Below are 20,726 nucleotides of genomic sequence, written 5' to 3'. Positions count from 1 at the left end.
AGGCAGAAGAACCAGAGATCAAATTGCCAACATCCATTGAGTCATAGAAAAAGCAAGAGAATTCAGAAAAATATTCACTTCTGCTTCATTGACTATACTAAAGCCTTTGACTTTGTGGATCACAACAAACTGGAAAATTCTTAAAGAGATGGAAATTCCAGACCACCTTATCTGCCTCCTGAGAAATCTGTATGCTGGTCAAGAAGCAACAGTTAGAACCAGACATGGAACAATGAACTGGTTCCAAATTGGGAAAGAAGTACTTCAAGGTTGTATATTGTCACCCTACTTATTTAACTTATATGCAGAGTATATCATGTGAAATACCAGGCTGGATGAATCACAAGTTGGAATCAAGATTGCCAAGAGAAATATCAACAACTTCAGATATGCAGATGATACCACTCTAATGGCAGAAGGCAAAGAGGAACTAAAGAGCCTCTTGATGAAGGTGAAAGAGGAGAGTGAAAAGCTGACTCAATGCTCAACACTGAAAAAGCTAAGATTATGGCATCTGGTCCCATCACTTCATGGTAAATAGACGGGGACAAATGAAAATAGTGGCAGAGTTTATTTTCTTGGGCTCCAAAAATCACTGAAGATGGTGACTTCAGCCATGAAATTAAAAGACACTTGTTCCTTGGAAGAAAAGCTATGGCAAACCTATGGCTAGCATATTAAAAAGCAGAAACATTACTTTGCCAACAAAGTTTCATATAGTCAAATGTTCATTAAAAGGACTGATGCTAAAGCTGAAGCTCCAATACTTTGGTCACCTAATGTGAAGAGCCAGCTCATTGAAAAAGCCCCTGATGCTGGGAAAGATTGAAGGTAAGAGGAGAAGGGGTCCATGCAGGATGAGATGGTTAGATGGCATCACTGACTCAATGGACATAAGTTTGAGCAAACTCCGGGAGATAGTAAAGGACAGGGAAAACTTTTTTGCTGTAGTCCATGCGGTCACAAAGAGTTGGACATGACTTAGCAACTGAAAAACAACAACAACAAAACCATAGTTTTGATATGCTGAAAACACAAGTAAATTTTTGGAAGAGGCTCATCTGTTCTTTGAATCAGGGTTGGTAAATTTAGTAAGAAACCGAAATGACATTTTTTCAGTTTTATTCTCTTTGAAAACTTATGATCACCTGAATAGATTAACTGCGTTAACCACAGAGGGGTTTTGTCTTCTAGAGCTGACACTGTCCTAAGTAGTGTGTGTGTGTGTGTATGTGTGTGTGCACGCGCGCGCGTGCGCGTGCGTGCACACACATGCACACTCAGTTTCTCAGTTGTGTCTGACTCTTTATGATCTCCTGGACTATAGCCCTTAAGCCTCCTCTGTCCATGGGATTTTCCAAGCAAGAATACTGGAGTGGGCTGCCTTTTCCATCTCCAGGGGATCTTCCTAACCCAGGGATCGAATCCACGTCTCCTGTCTCCTGCGTTGACAGATGAATTCTTTACCAGTGAGCCACCTAGTAAGCCCAAGCCTAACTAATACAACCTGGTAAACACTAGTAAGAAGTTTGAATTCTATTCTTCATGCACCAGGGGAAAGCCATAATAAGATTAAAGTAAAACATAAAAACAAGTAAGTGATATTTTTCTAAATTTTCTTAGGTACTGTAAAAACTTGAAGTCTCAAAACACAGATTCTGACAGAAAACTGGGCCCTAAAACAGACAAACATTTCTTAAAATGCTGAATTCACATAAAATGATTATAGCCTTCATTATGTACTTGGGTCTCCCCTACCTTGATTTCTTTTTGTTTTCCCCCAGTAATCATTTAAGGCAGTTAACTGATTCAGAAACACAACCAAGGAAACTTTAGGTAACTTCTATTTCTATAACTTTATCCAAATAATTGTATTTCTCTGGCTTTTTATTTAACATGGGTCTTCGTGCTGTCTGCTGCTCCCACCTTGGTTCAGCTCTATGGAGCACAACCTATAGAGTCACTCAGGTTACAGGCTTAGTGGGGTCCAGTTTTGGTTTAATGCCATTTTTTGTTAACTTCAAATTGTTTTGAACAAAAGGATCCACATTTTCCTTTGCCCTGGTCTTCACCACCACTGTACACACACATTCACACACACACTGACAAAGACTTCTTGACCAAACTTCACAGACTCTTCCGAGCCTTCTTTTTGACTAGACCTCTACTCCCCGACCCCTACTGTCTTTGGCCTGCCCACCAGCCCAATCTTCACCAAGAATCCTAAGAAGTCAGTTCGGACAGAATCCTTCATTGTTGATACCTCATCAATTTCTTCCTCTCCCATCTTTGATGTCTGAATCCTTGGCCTGTCTTTAGCAAGAATCCTATTAGGACAATTTAGCAAGAATCCTCCTACCCATGATGTCTCCACATAGTAATTTTTATACATTGAATCCCACATTGCACATTGGCTATCAATCCCCAGCTATATTTGCTGTATTTGGAGTTGAGCCCAATCTCTCCCACTGCAATGCCCTTATTATAGTAGTTTGAATAACTCTTTCTTACCATGAACAAGTGTCAGAATAATTTTCCTTTAACAAAACACACACACACACACTTTACTCCATTGCATCCCTTCTTGAATAATAACTAAAATAGCTAAGGTTCAATAAGTTCATTCATATTACACACTAGACACTATACTTTATGCTTTAGAAATAATATTTCATTTAACCTTTATAATAACCCTGTGAGGGAAGGATATTAACTTTTTCTATTTACAGTAGAGACAAGGAGAGATCCTGTACATTTTTACCCAAATTTTGTCCAACTTTCAAGAGACTGGACTCTGATTTGAATTAAGGAATTCTCTTTTAATCACTCTGTTATGCCATATAAATTTAAAGTAGACTTCAGATTCCATGTTAATAAAAGAGGAGAGGGAAGAACACACTCTGCCTAGCTCTGCTTTCTGGTTCAAATAAACATCCTTGTTTTGGATCAGGACCATGTCATATGGTCCCTATGAGTATTAAAGCCATAGATAACAATGACTTTTCTTGAGTGAAACTCATCGATATCTGGCTTCAGTATGAGAAGCAAATTTATTTCAAATTATACTCTCCTAGTATTCTACAAGGGAGCTATGAAAACTAAAATATATACACAATATTCTCCTTAATCTCCTTAAATATCAAATTTTGACTCATCCAGTTGTTTAACATTCAGAACATAATGTTATAGGAGTTGGGGATGAATTATTAATCAGAATCTGAAAAATTCATAATTACATATTTATAAAAGTAATCCCTATCTCTGGTTCTACACTTAAGGAGAAGAAAAGGCAGCTGAATATCTGCTAGAAGGATCCAGCTGCCAGATCTTTTCATTGCAGCACGAAACAATCCCAGATGTAGTGTCTTTTAAATATGCTTAAGATGCGTATTTAAAAAATACTTTATTTCTAAAAAAATAAACTGGGAAGTATTAACACACTGTGGTGTAATTAATATCAGTTCATTAGTAAGAAGCAAAGGCCATTTACCCATTTTTAAAAACAGGTTTAATTTTTGACAATGTCTCAAATTGATTGCACTTAACATAGCATGCCTTTTCTTATCATTTTGGGCACTTGAGGCAAAACAAACCACTCTACCAATTAGAGATAGATGATCCCTTCTTTCTTTCCCATCACCTACTACTTTAGGATGTTATTTTCAAATCACCATTTCACCCTCTCCTTACTTGCAGTAGATGAACCATACTTATTCTGGCAATTACTCATTTCACTTTTGAGCTTAATGATGAAAGGACCCAGTGAGCTTCATTTTCCTACCCTATAGGGTAGCAACATGAATTGTCACTGCATTTATCTTCAAACCATTCATGTTTCCTTTCCTTTTAATCCGGTTTGTCCTCTTTGGGAGTTATTTCTTTTCAATTTTGACTGCATTTTTCCCATTCACAATAAATCACATCAAAGTTATTTCCAATTTTCCTGATACACCCATGTCTCTGATAACCCTGTGCCCTTAAACTTCCTTTATTTATATCACAAGGCAAATGAATACAATCCTTCCAAAGTATTTCCAAAGTACTTTCAGAAGCACTTTCATAAGAAGCGTTCCCTAATTCCACCTTTCCCCAACAAATGTGGTAGGGATCAAATATCTTCCAGAAGTTTCCCTTTATTATAGCTTGGATCACACTATATTGTATAATATTCACTGGTTTTCCTGACTCAGTCTTTGATCTCAGTTCTGTAGGAGAGGAAAAAATATTTTGCTTCTACCCTTCTGAGCAGGCAGCTGTGCAGCGGTGGAGCAGCTGAGAGGAGATACCCCATGCCCAAGGACAGGAGTGGTGGCTGCACTTTGCTGGAGCAGTCGTGAAGAGATACCCCATGTCAAAGTTCAGGAGTGGTGGCTGTGAGGAGATACCCCACATCCAAGGTCGGGAGCAGTGGCTGAGTTTCGCTGGTCTGGCCATGAGGAGATACTCCATGTCCAAAGTCAGAGAAACCCCAGTAAGATGGTAGGCACTGGAGTGGCTGTGAGGAGATACCCCACATCCAAGGGCAAAGGAGAAGCCCCAGCAAGATGGCAGAAGGGGTGAATTCACGTTTAGAATCAAACCCCATTCCTGCCAGAGACGCAAAGAGGACTCAAACAAACCTTGTACACACCAGGACCCAGGGATCCCACAGAGACTGAGACAGAACTGTGTTTGAGTGTCTCTTGTGGAGGTACAGGTCAGCAGTGGACTGCCACAGGGATAGGGGCTCTGGGTTCAGCAGACTTGGGTATAGCATAGCCCTCTTGGAGGAGGTCACCATTAAACCCACCATATAACTGCCAGAACTTACAAAGGACTGGGAAATAGACTCTTGGAGGGCACAAACAGAACCTTGTACACCAGGACACCCAGTTGTGGATGTGACTGGTGATGGAAGCAAGGTCTGATGCTATAAAGAGCAATATAGCATAGGAACCTGGAATGTTAGGTCCATGAATCAAGGCAAATTGGAAGTGGTCAAACAGGAGATGGGAAGAGTGAACATCCACATTTTAGGAATCAGCAAACTAAAATGGATTGGAATGGGTGAATTTAACTCAGATGACCATTATATCTACTACTGTGGGAAAGAATCCCTTAGGTGAAATGCAGTAGCCATCATGGCCAACAAAAGAGTCTGAAATGCAGTACTTGGATGCAATCCCAAAAACAACAAATGATCTCTGTTCATTTCCAAGGCAAACCATTCAGTCTCACAGTAATCCAAGCTGATGCCCCAACCAGTAATGCTGAAGAACCTGAAGGTGAACGGTACTACGAAGACCTACAAGACCTTGTAGAACTAACACCCACAAAAGATGTCCTTTTCATTATAGGGGACTGGAATGCAAAAGTAGGAAGTCAAGAAATACCTGGAGTAACAGGCCAATTTGGCCTTGGAGTACAGAATGAAGCAGGGCAAAGGCTAATAAGTTTTGCCAAGAGGACACACTGGTCATAACAAACAATCTCTTCCAACAACACATGAGAAGACTCTACACATGGACATCACCAGATGGTCAACACCGAAATCAGATTGATTATATTCTTTGCAGCCAAAGAATATATAAGCTCTATACAGTCAGCAAAAACAAGACTGGGAGCTGACTGTGGCTCAGATCATGAATTCCTTATTGCCAAATTCAGACTTAAATTGAAGAAAGTAGGGAAAACCACTAGACCATTCAGGTATGACCTAAATCAAAACCCTTATGATTATACAGTGGAAGTGAGAAAAAGATTTAAGGGACTAGATCTGAAAGAGAGAGTGCCTGCTGAACTATGGACTGAGGTTCCTGACATTGTACAGGAGACAGGAGCAAGACCATCCTCATGGAAAAGAAATGCAAAAAAGCAAAATGGCTGTCTGAGGAGGCCTTACAAATAGCTGTGAAAAGGAGAAAAGTGAAAAGCAAAGAGAAAGGAAAGATATTCCCATTTGAAGGCAGAGTTCCAAAGAATATTAAGGAGAGATAAGAAAGCCTTCCTCAGCGATCAATGCAAAGAAATAGAGGAAAACAACAGAATGGAAAGAATAGAGATCTCTTCAAGAAAATTAGAGATACCAAGGGAACATCTCATGCAAAGATGGGCCCCATAAAGGACAGATATGGTAGGGACCTAACAGAAGCAGAAGAATTTAAGAAGAAGTGGCAAGAATACACAGAAGAACTGTACAAAAAAGATCTTCACGACCCAGATAATCATGATGGTATGATCACTCACCTAGAGCCAGACATCCTGGAATGTGAGGTCAAGTGGGCCTTAGAAAGCATCACTACAAACAAAGCTAGTGGAGGTGATGGAATTCCAGTTGAGCTATTTCAAATCCTGAAAGATGATGCTGTGAAAGTGCTGCACTCAATATGCCAGCAAATTTGGAAAACTCAGCAGTGACCACAGGACTGGAAAAGGTCAGATTTTATCCCAATCCAAATGGAAGGCAATGCCAAAGAATGCTTAAACTACTGCACAATTGCAATCATCTCCCACGCTAGTAAAGTAATGCTCAAAATTCTCCAAGCCAGGCTTCAGCAGTACGTGAACTGTGAACTTCCAGATGTTCAAGGTGGTTTTAGAAAAGGCAGAGGAACCAGAGGTCAAATTGCCAACATCTGCTGGATCATCGAAAAAGCAAGAGAGTTCCAGAAAAACATCTATTTCTGTTTTATTGACTATGCCAAAGCCTTTGTGTGGATCACAATAAACTGTGGAAAATTCCAAAAGAGATGGGAATACCAGACCACCTGACCAAATCACTGCAGATTGTGATTGCATCCATGAAATTAAAAGATGCTTATTCCTTGGAAGGAAAGTTATGACCAACCTAGACAGCATATTGAAAAGCAGAGACATTACTTTGCCAACAAAGGTTTGTCTAGTCAAGGCTATGGTTTTTCCAGTAGTCATGTATGGATGTGAGAGTTGGACTGTGAAGAAAGCTGAGCACCGAACTGATGCTTTTGAACTATGGTGTTGGAGAAGATTCTTGAGAGTCCCTTGGACTGCAAGGAGATCCAATCAGTCCATCCTAAAGGAGATCAGTCCTGGGTGTTCATTGGAAGGACTGATGTTGAAGCTGAAACTCCAATACTTTGGCACCCTCATGCGAAGAGTTGACTCATTGGAAAAGACCCTGATGCTGGGAAGGATTGGGGGCAGGAGGAGAAGGGGACGACAGAGGATGAGATGGCTGGATGGTATCACCGACTTGATGGATATGAGTTTCGTTAAATTCTGGGAGTTGGTGATGGACAGGGAGGCCTGGTGTGCTGTGATTCATGGGGTCGCAAAGAATCGGACACAACTGAGCGACTGAACTGAACTGAATCAAGAGACAAATAGAATTATACTACCACATATTGGGGCTTCCCTGGTGGCTCAGATGGTAAAGAATCTGTCTTCAATGAGGGAGACCCCAGTTCATTCCCTGAGTCAGGAAGAACCCCTGGAGAAGGGAATGGGTACCCACTTCAGTATTCTTGCCTGGAGAACTCCATGGAGAGAGTCAATGGAGTCACAGAGTTAGACACAACTGAGTGACTAACACTTTTTTTTCATACTTTATGAGCACATGGGAGATACGCAGGAAAAAAAAAAAAAAGTAAGCCAATGAGGTGGCTTAAGAACTCAGGTTTAAATAGCATCTCATTAGGGAAGAGGAAATAGACTTAATAGGAGAATGAAGGCCTTTTAGGGAAGAATAAATGATTCTTAGAAAAGCTCAGTGGGCCCTTAGAAGAACAGATGGGAGAAATGATAGCTTGTAACAAAGTCTGTATGAATATAGTGTTAGCATCTACTCTCCTCTCCTGTAACAACAGTCCATCTTCCCTGGTTGGTGATACTCTTGGGGAGGGGCTTGATGACAATTGAGTTCCTTTTCACAGAGCCATTTCTAGGCAGACAAGAGGGGTTCAGAGCAAAATAGGGGGAGATTTTCTGGTTTTTCGGTGCCTACAACTCAAAATAATGCATACATCAATGCAACGTATCTTGAAGTGTCATATTCTTCTCTCCTGCGGTTCCTGTCACAGTCTAATACAGAGTAATAAATGCTTACTCATGGACATGAATTTGAGCAAACTCAGAGGACAAGATGCTTGGATAGCATCACCAACTCAATGGACATGAGTTTGAGCAAGTTCCAGGAGATAGTGAAGAGCAGGAAAGCGTGGTGTGCTGCAGCCCATGGGGTCACAAAGAATCGGACATGACTTATCGACTGAACAACAACAACAATAAACGTTTAAGAGTGCTGAAGAAAACAAATTTTAGGAAATGGCTGGAGGTCATCTATAGTTTATTATATGAGGGGTCATCTGCACAACAGGTTAAATTACTACACAGTGTTAGTACACACTGTTTCATAAAAGAATTTCTAAGGATTATTTGAAGATTCTTACAATAATCAATCTAGAGCATCTCCATTCTTGGTTTCTGATTGAACATTCTACTGGTGTCAGTCAGATGTGCTAAAACTCTGTGACTTCTGGACAAAGTTTATTTTTAACATTTGAGAAAACATCCCTAATAGCTTATTTTATGAGTCCTTTCTTCAGTTTATAAAGAAGAGATACTGGAAAAATTGCCAACAAATTTCATTTTCAAATGGGTTGGATCTGTTACACAGTATTTGATTACTATAGTTTGATTCAGACAGATCTTTTCCTGGAATAATTTAAGGTAACTTATGAACCATTTACTTATAACATCAACCACCTAATAAAAACACTACCTGGTGATTCCTTCAGGAAAGAGAATCATTCCTGAAGCTGGCACTCGTCCTTCATCCCAGCAAAATGGTCCATGTAGTTACTATTCATGAACTGTATCTCTGGAACGAAGCATAATAAACCTTCTCTCTTAGAATATCCCTCAGATAATGGCATGTGAGTTATCCTCATGTTCTAAACTCATCTGAGCACCTAGAAATACTGAGTATTATGGATTCCCTAATAAAAAATGTTAAAGAAAAAATTGTGACAATAAATATTTTATAGAATTATAACCTTCAAGCACTCTGAATATATATGTCCAATTATATAAGACTGAGATACATAGTAAATTCTGAGTAAAATAATACTTGATAAGAATAGTAAATACTAAATCTTCCATTATTTGCTTATATGAAAAAATTATATTTTTACAATGACAAAAATGACATCTAAGATTTTGCGTATTTTATAATTCTGTATCTTTTATAAACAGATTTGTTGACATGCTATCAGAATTCTTTGCTCATAGTGATTTTTTTTAACTAAGTTATATAAAAAGCTAAATTTCTGTCGGGCTATTATTATATTACACAAAAATGATCAAACATACTTCCTCAATTTTAGAGTATAGTATGTGGCTGAAAATATAGGATATAAAGCATTTTCAAAATTCTGTAAGTCCTCAGAGGAGGGTCCTCAAAAACAAAATCCAGCACCCTCCAGAAAAGATGAAACTCAGGTAACAGGAGAGACTCATGTGAACTTCCAATCAGAAGAATTATACCATAAATATTGATTCCAAAAAAGAAAGAACTGACTCCAAATATCAGCCTCAAAACTAAAGCTTCAAGGACAGATGTTTTAAATTTCAGGTACCAGTTCTCTATCTAGCTACTTCTCATATGGGCAATTGTGAATTGATGCTTTCAAACTGTGGTGTTGGAGAAGACTCGTGAGAGTCCTTTGGACTGAAAGATCAAACTAGGCAATCCTATAGGAAATCAACCCTGAATATTCATTGGAAGGACTGATGCTGAAGCTGAAGCTCCAATACTTTGGCCACCTGATGTGAAGAGCCAACTCATTGGAAAAGACCCTGATGCTGGGAAAGATTGAAGGCAGGAGGAGAAGGGGACGACAGAGGATGAGATGGTTGGACAGCATCACTGACTCAATGGACGTGAGTTTGAGCAAGCTCTGAGAGATGGTGAAGGCCAGGGAAGCCTGGCATGCTGCAGTCCATGGGGTCACAAAGAGCTGGACACGACTGAGGAACTGAACAACAACAAAGTTCCAAAGTGAATATCAATGAATATCAGTTGATTTATTTAACAATAAATAAGGATAACCTGCAATGCCAAGAGGACAGCCAGTGTGGTGTAAGTTTGGAGGAATGGCTAAACTTCAAAGCTAAGTATTCAAAGGAAACACATCACTACTTTGGAAAACAGATTCAAATAGGCTGAATATTCCACGTTAGGGGTGAGGTAGATTTTTATTTGTGAAAAGAGCTATTTCTCTTCTACATTCACTTAAAATTTAGAACATCATGTATTTATTGTTAAGTATTCTGAGCAGTGAAATGTGTTGACAAATCGGCACACTTACTTTATTTAAATGACCTAATAATCTGTCATTTGTATTTTACAAAATGGAAAGAGAATTTAATTCAATGTCTCACCAGTTTAACCACTGATCTAGAGTCTTTCATATGCCAGTAATTTTGATAATATTTGCTCACAGAAAACAAATACAAAGCTTGTCCTTGCAGGATCTATAAACTCATTTATATGAATAATCACCAACAGATTATGGCTGTGATACAGCTTTGCAAATCCCTGGAGTGTAAAACTGAACATGGAAATTAAATAAATCACAATAGCCCAAATTAAACTAAGCAAATCTCTCTTCTCACTGGATTTTACATTAAATTCCACAAGGTCATTTGACTTACCCTGAGGTTGCCAGGATTATCCATGTAAAATTAAATTCTCTGCCTTTTTCTTTTTTTCCTGTTTAACAAAATTAGTTGAAGTTGCCACTCTTGAGACATCCATTTTACTTTGAGTTGAGTCCCTCAGCAAAACTGCAGAATGATTGGGATCTGACAGACCCACTGACCGTTCCTGCTGCAGGAGTGGCTTTTGTTTCACACATGGCACATGGTCAACCTCCAATGTTCCTGCCAGACCTCATGTTCTAAGTTTCTGGATGTAGAAACAGAATCACTACAACCCAAGGGATCCCTGCAAATACACTAAGAAAGAGATAAATGTGTTTTATATACAACATGCTGTGGTTCAAAGTTAGAGCTTTGATGCCTTTGGTCTCTCCCATCACTTATGGCATGCTGTTGTTAAGGAAGACCAGCCAAAGGGAATCTGTATACCAAACAGGACTTTTTCTGAAAACTTGATCATCATTTGCTTTTTACATTGCTCCATGTGTGTGCCCAGTTGAGTCTGACTCTTCATGACCCCATGAACCTGCCAGGCTCTTCTGTCCATGAAATTTTTTAGGCAAGAATACCACAGTGGATTGCCATTTCCTCCTCCAGGGGATCTTCCCAACCCAGGGATTGAACTTGCTTCTTTTGCATATCCTGTGTTTCCTACGTTGGCAGGCAGATTCTTTACCACTAGTGAGAGAATTAATTCTTAGGTAGGTTGATAAGGAGTCTGGGGCCCTTGAGGAGGAGAAAGGGGTCCGGGGGGAGGAATTCTCTCCTCGAGGAGGAGAAATTCTCTCCTTTGGAGATGACAAATCTGACACCGTTCACCATAAGCTATCACTAGCACCACCTGGGAAGCCCTACACTGCTCCAACAGCAGCAAATTCCTAACAACAAAGCAGAGCCTCTCCTCTCTCCACTGAAAAACCAGCACCCAGAAATCAAAACATATTGCAGCCCTTCCTTATCTAAGTCTCTTGAAAATTTTGTTAAACATTAAATCAATCTTTTAGTTACTTTCACTTTCTAGCTCATGCACTTTCAGTTTGTGCTTTTAATGATTAAATCAGCTTCCCAGGTAACTCAGTGGTAAAGAATCTGCCTGCCAATGCAGGAGACACGGGTTCAATCCCTGAGTCAGAAGATCCCCTAGAGGAGGAAATGACAACCCCCTCTGGTATTCTTGCCAGGGAAACCCCATGGACAGAGGAACCTGGTAGACTATGGACCATGGAGTCCCAAAGAGTTGAACAGGACTTAGCAACAAAACAACAATCAGATCAAAAAAAAAAAAAAAAGTAAGCCTATCTTCTTTACCAAGGTCATTCACAAACTCTACATTTTATCTTAAGATTCTTAATCACTTCTTCACATGTATTGATTTCTCCAGGAAGGTTATTCACTCAGTTGTGAACAGTGGGGTCATGGTGAATTATCTTCTTCCTTATACATAAACAGTTACCAAATTTCATGAGGTTTCTACTTTAGCCCGAGGAGTTTCAGCCACAACTAAATAAAGCAGTGAATTGGCCAGTGTTTGTGCTAAAAGTGAGTTTCTCTTGCAGTTTTTAGGCACAAACAAGATCTAGTACTCAAGAAGTACAATAATCATTTAGGAAAAAAAAAATTAACAAATCATAATGTGTAATTTAATCAGAAAATCCCATTATACCTTTTTCATTCATTTATTCATCCATAAATCACTCAACAAATCCTTACAGAGTCCCTACTTTGGATAATCTTATAGGTTGTGCAGACAGATTAAAAAAAAAAAGTCAAGCAGTCAAACCCGTGCCTTCTTGGAATATATATTTTAGCAGAAAAAGATGGAATAAACTGACCAGATAAAATATGTAGTATGTCAGATGGTCACCAGTGCCAGAGCAAAAAAATAAGCAGGGAAGTGGGGTATGGAAAGCAGAATCAAGGAGGGGAAGGGACCGTAAAGGATAAGGAAGATAATGAGGGAAAGACCAACTGGAAAGGAGTATGTGAGCAAATACTGAAAAGAAATGAAGTTACAAGCCATGTGGATATCCAGGGAACATTCCAGGTAGGGACAGCAGATGTGTTTGGAGCCAAATGAACCAGAGCAAGAAGATTAGAAGATAGAGATGAAGAAAGAACCATAAAGATGGAATTTTGACTGGGGGTCTGGAGGCTGACCACGCAGAGCACCAGGGCCTGACCAACATGGGAGGTGCTCTGGATTTACTCTCAGGAGGCCAATGACATTGAAGTGTTTTGAACAAAGGAATGACATGATCTGGCTTAGGTATCACTATGATTATTATAATGAGAAAAGAGTTTGGAAAGACAATGAGAGAGCAAAGAAACCTTCTTACTGTCCTTAACCGTCAAGCAGAACTTTTCATCTATCCTTCTTTAATGAAAATTCTCAGCATCTGTTTTCTCACGTGGTAAAAACAAAAGTGTACCCATCATGTCTTTGATTAAGAAACTCCTCCACAAATACCAAGGCAACTTCTTGTATGTTAAGAGTCATTCTATCAACACAACCAAAGCTCCCTCTGGGCTTAAATGCTTTGAGAGAGCTTCTTAATTGCACCTAATTAAAAAAGCATGTAAACAATCTTAATTTGAGATGTCTATGTGAGGATGGATTTTAATTATTTAATATTAAATTTAAAAACTCTCCTCTGTAAGTGAAATTTTTCTCATATGAAAAACTGATATAACTACATTCCCTGGACTAGTCACATGGTGAGGTAGCCTCATAGCCAAGTAAATATAAGCGATTTAAATCTGATACATGCTTAGAATTCTATAATATTGGTATTAAATAAGTTGCATACAAAAAATTCAGAAATATACAAGGAGAAATTTTAGAACATTCTTGTTTCAGAAGAGTTTCTTTAATCCAGAAAATAAATCATTATAGGATTCCAATAAACGGAAATTCTCATAGTAAATTATTGATATGCTGATATCAATATATTTACAGAAATATAATTATTCTTGAAAAATTGAGACTTTCAACCTGGGCTACTGGGGTTCATTACTAGGTTTCCTAAAGTCTGTAAAACCGCTGAAATTATGTGCAAAGTTGTCTGTGTGTATGTAGTATGAATGTTTCTAAAGAGTAGTCATAGATTTTATCAGAGTTTCAAAGAGAATAGTTACTCTATAAGAACTATGGTACAGTCCCTATGAGGAAATGACTGTAGTCATAAGAAAAGAGTTTAAATATGTATTTTAGTATTTATCCTAAAAGTCTTTTTCCAGGGTCTTCTAACCTCAGAGTTAGAAGCATATTCAAATCCTTGGTCTACCTGATGCAAAGAGCTGACTCAGTGGAAAAGACCCTAATTCTGAGAAAGACTGAAGGTAAAAAAGGAGAAGAAGGCAGAAGAGTATGAGATAGTTAGATAGCATCACCAACTCAATGGACATGAACCTGAGCAAACTCTGGGATATAGTGAAGGACAGGGAAGACTGGTGTCCTACAGTCCATGGGGTCGCAAAGTCAGACAATACTTAGAGACTGAACAACATCAACTTCAGAGTACTGGAGATCTCATAAAGAGACTAAAGCAGTATCTAACTGTCCTCAAACTTATGTTCTTCTTTAAAAGATAAAAAAAACAAAAATCTACACAAAACAATTCAAGGGAAAGGCAAGGACATGATCTGACCAAGGATTAGAAACCCACTCACAATAAATTGAGTAAAACATAGTGTATTATAAGGAATCGGAAGACTTAACTAGACCCCAAGTATGCACCTGGTGGCTCAGGCAGTAAAGAATCCACCTGCATTGTGGGAGACCTGGGTTCAATCCCTGGGTTGAGAAGATCCCTTGGAGGAGGTCATGGCAGCCTACTCCAGTATTCTTGCCTGGAGAATCCCCACAGACAGAGGAGCCTCGTGGGCTACAGTACATGGGTTCGCAAAGAGTCAGACACTACTGAGCGACTAAGCATAGCATACACACAGCATAAGTATGCCCAGCTATCATAGGAACTGAGATGTTCTTGCTTGCTCTCCCTCAATCTCTTCTGCTCTGCAATTTATCTGATTCACATTTCTGTCTGCAGATATCTCTAACAGGCTTCTAAGTTTTGCTCCTCCAAACATTGCTTACTGTTGGCTTTGTAAAAGCCATAACACTCATGCTGAATTTCCCATTTGCCAAGATTCTAGGTATCCAAGCTTAACAAAACCTGATTCAGGTCTCCATTTTTCTTATGACTGTATTAATTCTTTAGAGAAAGGGAATTTGATATTCTCTGCTTGGATTCTGAATCCATCTCTAGACAAACAAGGCATAAAATCATCTGATAGAAGCCTGGTCACTGGTCCCTCCTTCAAAGAGGGCAAGTAAGCATATCCAGAAATGGTTATATAGTATAGGCTGACAGCCAAACCCACCTATCTATATAGTGGTTTATGACTAAGTGTGTAAACCCATCAGTGATTTGCTTTATCTTGAACATATGAAGCACCTAGGATATCACTGGGATTCATTAAATATTAGTGCTTTCAACAAACAAGCCCTTCATCAGTCTCATACATGCACTCAACAAATACAGCTACTTACAAGGTCTTCCTTATGTACTCAACCACCAAAAGGATACAATAAACATAAGCCTCCTTTCTGTCCTTAGGGTTCTTAAAACCTATTACAATATTAAATAGTATTTGATGACTACCAAATAGATGATTAATATAATAGTGCTATATCTAGAATTGACACCTGATGCAGATCATTTTTTAACACACCCCTCCTCGTTATGACAAAATTAAGTTCAGTAATGAGCTTCAGATTAGCTGTTTTGTAGCAAAAAACACCTTTAATAAACACCATTTTACATAGATGTTAATTTGAATAACTTCTGATATATTTGTAATGAGCCATTAGTGTTTGAGTTTGTGTTGGGCACAGTGCTTATTTTCAACTTACATGATACCATGTATTTCTCCATCTAAGCAGTATGTTTGAAATAAACTGTGAAAACACAGTAACTGTTTTAAAAAAAAGACAAACTTGAGTTACTTCAAATTTCTCATTCTGTTATTCTGGAGTTTTTGTGGGATTTTAAATGTGATCTAGAAATAAATATAGATTTATAATCACTTAACTCAACCTCCAAGCAGAATACCTGATTTAAGAGGTGTTCAATAAGTATTTGTTGAAAAAAATGTCCAGGAAGAATCCAAAATACTGTCTAAAGTATATTAAACTTTCACTTGTTGTTGCTATTGTTTAGTTGCTAAGTCATGTCTGACTTTTTGAGACCCTGTGGAATACAGCCCACCAGGTTCCTTGGAACATGGGATTTCCCAGGGAAGAATACTGGAATGAGTTGCAATTTCGTTCTCCAGGGGATCTTCCTGGACTAGGGATCAAAGCCACATCTCCTGCATTGGCAGGTGGATTCTTTACCACTGAGCCACTAGGGAAACCCAGTATTGTTGATAATAGTCTAGTAAATAGAAACAAATACAATCATAGTCTTCCAAGGTGCTAAAAAACCTGATTTGGTAAACAGTTGGAGACAGAAGGAGAGAGAAAAATTGCATGATAACCACAGAAGAATTTTAGGGCTAATGTTTAATGTAGATCTGTGATGTGGATGTGTGATGTGAAAGACAAGTCTTGGTTTACCTTTTTGGTCTTGCTAAATATAATAAAGGAAAATAGATGTGGGGAATCACAATTTTAAAATATGATCAGTTTCTTGTAGTTTTTCTCTCCACTTGCTGTTCTTGCTTTTGACCTACAAATATTTTGAAGAATATAAACATTTCTTGTGAAAAAGTTTAAAATCATAAATCTTTCCTTGCTCCACTTAAACATTTTTTTGAGAAAAACCCACCTATCTTTATCTCTGTGAAACTAAGATGTAGGCAATGCTTTTTCTTCACCAGAATTCCATCAAGATATTATATCATTAAATTCTTTTATAACAACAACGGCAATGAAGAATAATTGGGCCACATTAAGTTACTGGTGATATCTTGATCTCTACCAAGTAAAGATTAAATAGATATGTAATCAATATTTTACAAACTACAAAACTAAGAACTGTACACAAAAGATCTTAATGACCCAAATAACCATGACGGTGTGATCACTCACCTAGAGCCAGACATCTTGGAGTACAAAGTCAAGTGGGCTTTAGGAAACATCAATATAAACAAAGCTAGTGGAGATGATGGAATTCCAGCTGAGCTATTTCAAATTCTAAAAGATGATGCTGTGAAAGTGCAGCACTCAGTATGCCAGCAAATTTAGAAAACTCAGCATTGGCCATAGGACTGGAAAAGGTCAGTTTTCATTCCAATCCCAAAGAAGGGCAATGCCAAAGAATGTTCAAACTACCACACAATTGCACTCATTTCACATACTAGCAAAGTAATGCTCAAAATTCTATAAGCTAGGCTTCAACAGTATGTGAAATGAGAACTTCCAAGTGTTCAAGCTGGATTTAGATAAGGCAGAGGAACCAGATATCAAAACATGTAATTGCCAGTATGTAAGATACAGAGGTAAACCACAATGTACCATAATATGGAGATGACATATATTTAAATTCAAGATAAAAAGAAATGAATGTGATAGTTTTCCATACTAAATATTTATGTAATAAAATTAAGAATCTCACATGGTAAAGAGTAATTTTCAAAACAGTTAATAGATTTAAATGCATCTTTTTGGGGGCCTCCTTTCTTCATTGCTTTCTAGTATTTTCCAGATATGAATCCATATGGCCACTTCTAGGGTCTTGCTAAAACATCCAAATGATTTCTTAAAATTTGTATCTGACCTGGATATTTCATGTTATCACTATTACTTATATATTTGTTGGAATATGTTCTATATTTGAAAATTTGTTGTATATATGTTCCATTAAATAAAGAAAAGAGAGGTTTAAGTTTAGCAACTTTGGTAGTATTTGAAATGTGACTTTAAAAAATGCTTTCATTTAAGCCCAAATGCCTACAGTGACTAGGCAGTGAAGTGGGTAAGTACAAAAAAACCTAGAAAGCAGAGACTATTAAATTGGAAATACTGTTCACGTGAACAGGAATAAAATCTCTGTATTGCAGTTGAGATTTGCCATGTGGGAGCTTAACCCCAGCATTGCCAACACCTTGAATTTTCAAGAAATTCAGAAATCCAAATTTCATATTATCTTTAAATGTCAATAATGAACTTTTTAGCATTCAAAACTATGTGGGATGGCAAAATAGGTAAGTTATGGGAACCTGGAAATGATTCATCGTCAGTCACTAACGTAACTAACCTATATTTGGCCACTAACCTATATTGGGTTGGCCAAAAAGTTAATTTGGATTTTTCCATAACATCTTACAGGAAAACGCGAATGAACTTCTTGGCCAACCAATTTATTCAAATGAGATTTAAAATGCTTAAAATCAAGTTCATGTCATATAATGTTCCTTAACTGAAACAGAGTGCTACACATCTCAGATGCTCAGATACATTGTGAGCTATGAATCACAAAACTAATTCAGAATATAAATCTTATTCCTGTTATAAAATTATGCAAACTAATTGAGCAATATTACCTTACACATGCACTAGGATTGGGATGGGCTTATTTCAATTAGGCAAACACACAACGCTCTGACAGGCAGAACATACTCTCAGAAGAAAAATACCAGGAAAAAGCCTGTATAAGCAATTCTGTTATGATCACAAACTGTTTCAAATCAACATCATCAATCTGTTTTAAATAAGCAATAAACAACTAATTAAATCCAGAATCATAACAGATTCAACAGTTAAAATTCTTACTGCCAAACCAGCTATTTTTTATCTAGAAATAAATCTTGAGTTGACATCCACATAAGTTATAGCTTCTAGGCTTCTATTGCATACCCGCCTCCCTTTTATAAAGGCAAAGATAACATCAATTAATTATTTCACAAGTACAACAATTTTAGGGTGCAACCCATTCAGAAGTCCTGTCAGCTACCTAGCTCAAAAACATTCAGAAGCTTGGCTAGTGAAGTCCGTTTTATTGTCCATTGCTGGTAGCCTGCCTGTAGAGGTCCCTGGTATTTACTGTTTTAGTATGGACATGAAAAGTCTACTCGCATAGGAGGCTGGTATGACTGTTGACTGTTTTTAAATCAGAGTGTTAATATGCAAAGGAATTAACATTTCCCAAGGTTTCTGAAAATGCCTCCCTACTTCTAAAACTCCAGATGACATCCCAAAACCTAACCTTCATATTATAGCACTTAACATAAATCTGGCTTTGTTTCAAATAACTTGTGTATATGTTCTTCTCCACTGATTTGTACCAGGTACCTGAAAAGTGTTGATTTGGTCTTTTTTATCATTTATTGTTTACCCATAGAAGACTGACCCATCATAAATCCTTAGGTAGACGTGTACAAATACTCAACATATGTGTACAAATTAATCAAAATATGAAAATCTGGAGATTCAGAGATATAGATACAAACCATCCTCTCCATGGTACTTTATGTTTTCTGATTGGTACCCAAAACTGACTGCACTGTGTCACCCAATAATTGCATAAGATATGCATCATTGAATTGTTAAATTATATAGAAGAGCTCTTGAGTTTCCCATTTGCCATGGAAGATATCTCTTAAGAATATGAGGATGAGACATACACATACATTACCCCTTTAACTACAATATGGAGAGTGATAAGAGCAATTATCATATTATATGAAAATTACTATTTATCTCTTCACTAGAATACAAACATCTAAGGATACTGATCATGGCACAGTATCCTCACACTTTTAATACTAAATATAATACAAAATTTGATACCTAAGATACACTCATATCTGTTAATATAATAACAATCAATGATAAGTCAGCTTAATAAAAATGATGCCATCACCTTCATAATCATTTTCAATAAAATATATAGTAAAAGGACTTCCAGGTAGCCAAGAGAATAGTGGCTACATAAATCCATATCTCTTCATGCATCCCATCAAAATTATACAGATCAACAATAAGAACAAATAAAAACATACAAATTCTATGTTTTCAGCAAAACTAGAAGACAGGACATAGTAAACTTCAGATTACCTAAAAATGGAAAAATAAATGCCAATTCCCATCAGAACTATTTCTTGGGCTCCTGCCACAACCTTTTTAGGGAGTTAGTGACATGTGGGAAAACGGTCCAAAAGAGAGAAAAGGGGTTTGAGATAAAATATACTCCCACAAAAGAAGAAAAAAATCAAAACAAAACTGAAGAGCCTACTACATCAGAGTAATGAAAAAAAAAAAAATGAATCACATAGAGAGTGACAGTAAAAATGTCAAAGTTTGTAGCTCCAAAGGCCCATCCATCCACAAAATTATTTTAAAAATTCAGTGTAACTATAATAATTAACTTTGCAAAAATTCTGGAAAAAGTCAAAGATTTTCAGGAACCAAGCATACCCTTACTCAAGAAAAATACAACTTAACAATTGTAAGAAAACATGGCGGCATTTTTACCCACTCTTGCCCTACTTACTTTCACTGCTTGGTTGTGGTCTTGAAATCAGCCCATGTTCTCAGTGGAGGATCTTGTTTCTGGGTTCTGGAAAAAAACAGAGCAGATCTTATTTTCAGACAATTGTGTTTGTATGTTCTAAGCTACCGGAGGAGCTAGCCCAAGGCATTTATTTTTGTTTTGCTTAAATCAAAATAATTGGAGAAGGAAATGGCAACCCACTCCAGTGTTCTTGCCTGGAGAATCCCAGGGACGGCGGAGCCTGGTGGGCTGCCGTCTATGGGGTCGCACAGAGTTGGACACGACTGAAGCGACTTAGCAGCAGCAGCAGCAGCAAATCAAAATAAACTTAGGGAAGAAAAGCTGGTGTGCAGAAGGCATTCATAGAAACATTATAAGGGAAATGAATAATTGAGGCAAAAGATAGACAAGTGGAAAGCCTGGGAGGAAAAATTGGGGAGAGAGTTCTAAGGAAAGAAAGACTTCCTTTCAGAAATGAGAGCATTCTGTTTACTGAGAAATTTAGAAAACCATGTACATGTGCAGGGGAAGATACACCTCAGAAAAGACTTG

General features: G+C 37.8%; 1 long non-coding RNA gene across 2 annotated transcripts in view; it reads right to left on the bottom strand.

Annotated features, from left to right (window-relative positions):
• LOC145542907 (uncharacterized) overlaps nt 1-20,726 on the bottom strand; it is a 78,389-nt gene that overhangs the window by 16,799 nt on the left and 40,864 nt on the right. For both annotated transcript variants that reach the window (XR_014080242.1, XR_014080243.1), the window contains exon 2: nt 20,175-20,240. This is a non-coding gene — a long non-coding RNA (uncharacterized LOC145542907). The remainder of the gene's footprint in view (nt 1-20,174; nt 20,241-20,726) is intronic.

The sequence above is a fragment of the Giraffa tippelskirchi genome, chromosome 3 (genome assembly GCF_054371585.1).
Source record: "Giraffa tippelskirchi isolate mGirTip1 chromosome 3, T2T-mGirTip1v1.2.pri, whole genome shotgun sequence".
NCBI lineage: Eukaryota > Metazoa > Chordata > Mammalia > Artiodactyla > Giraffidae > Giraffa > Giraffa tippelskirchi.
This window is presented reverse-complemented; position numbering and strand designations above follow the sequence as displayed.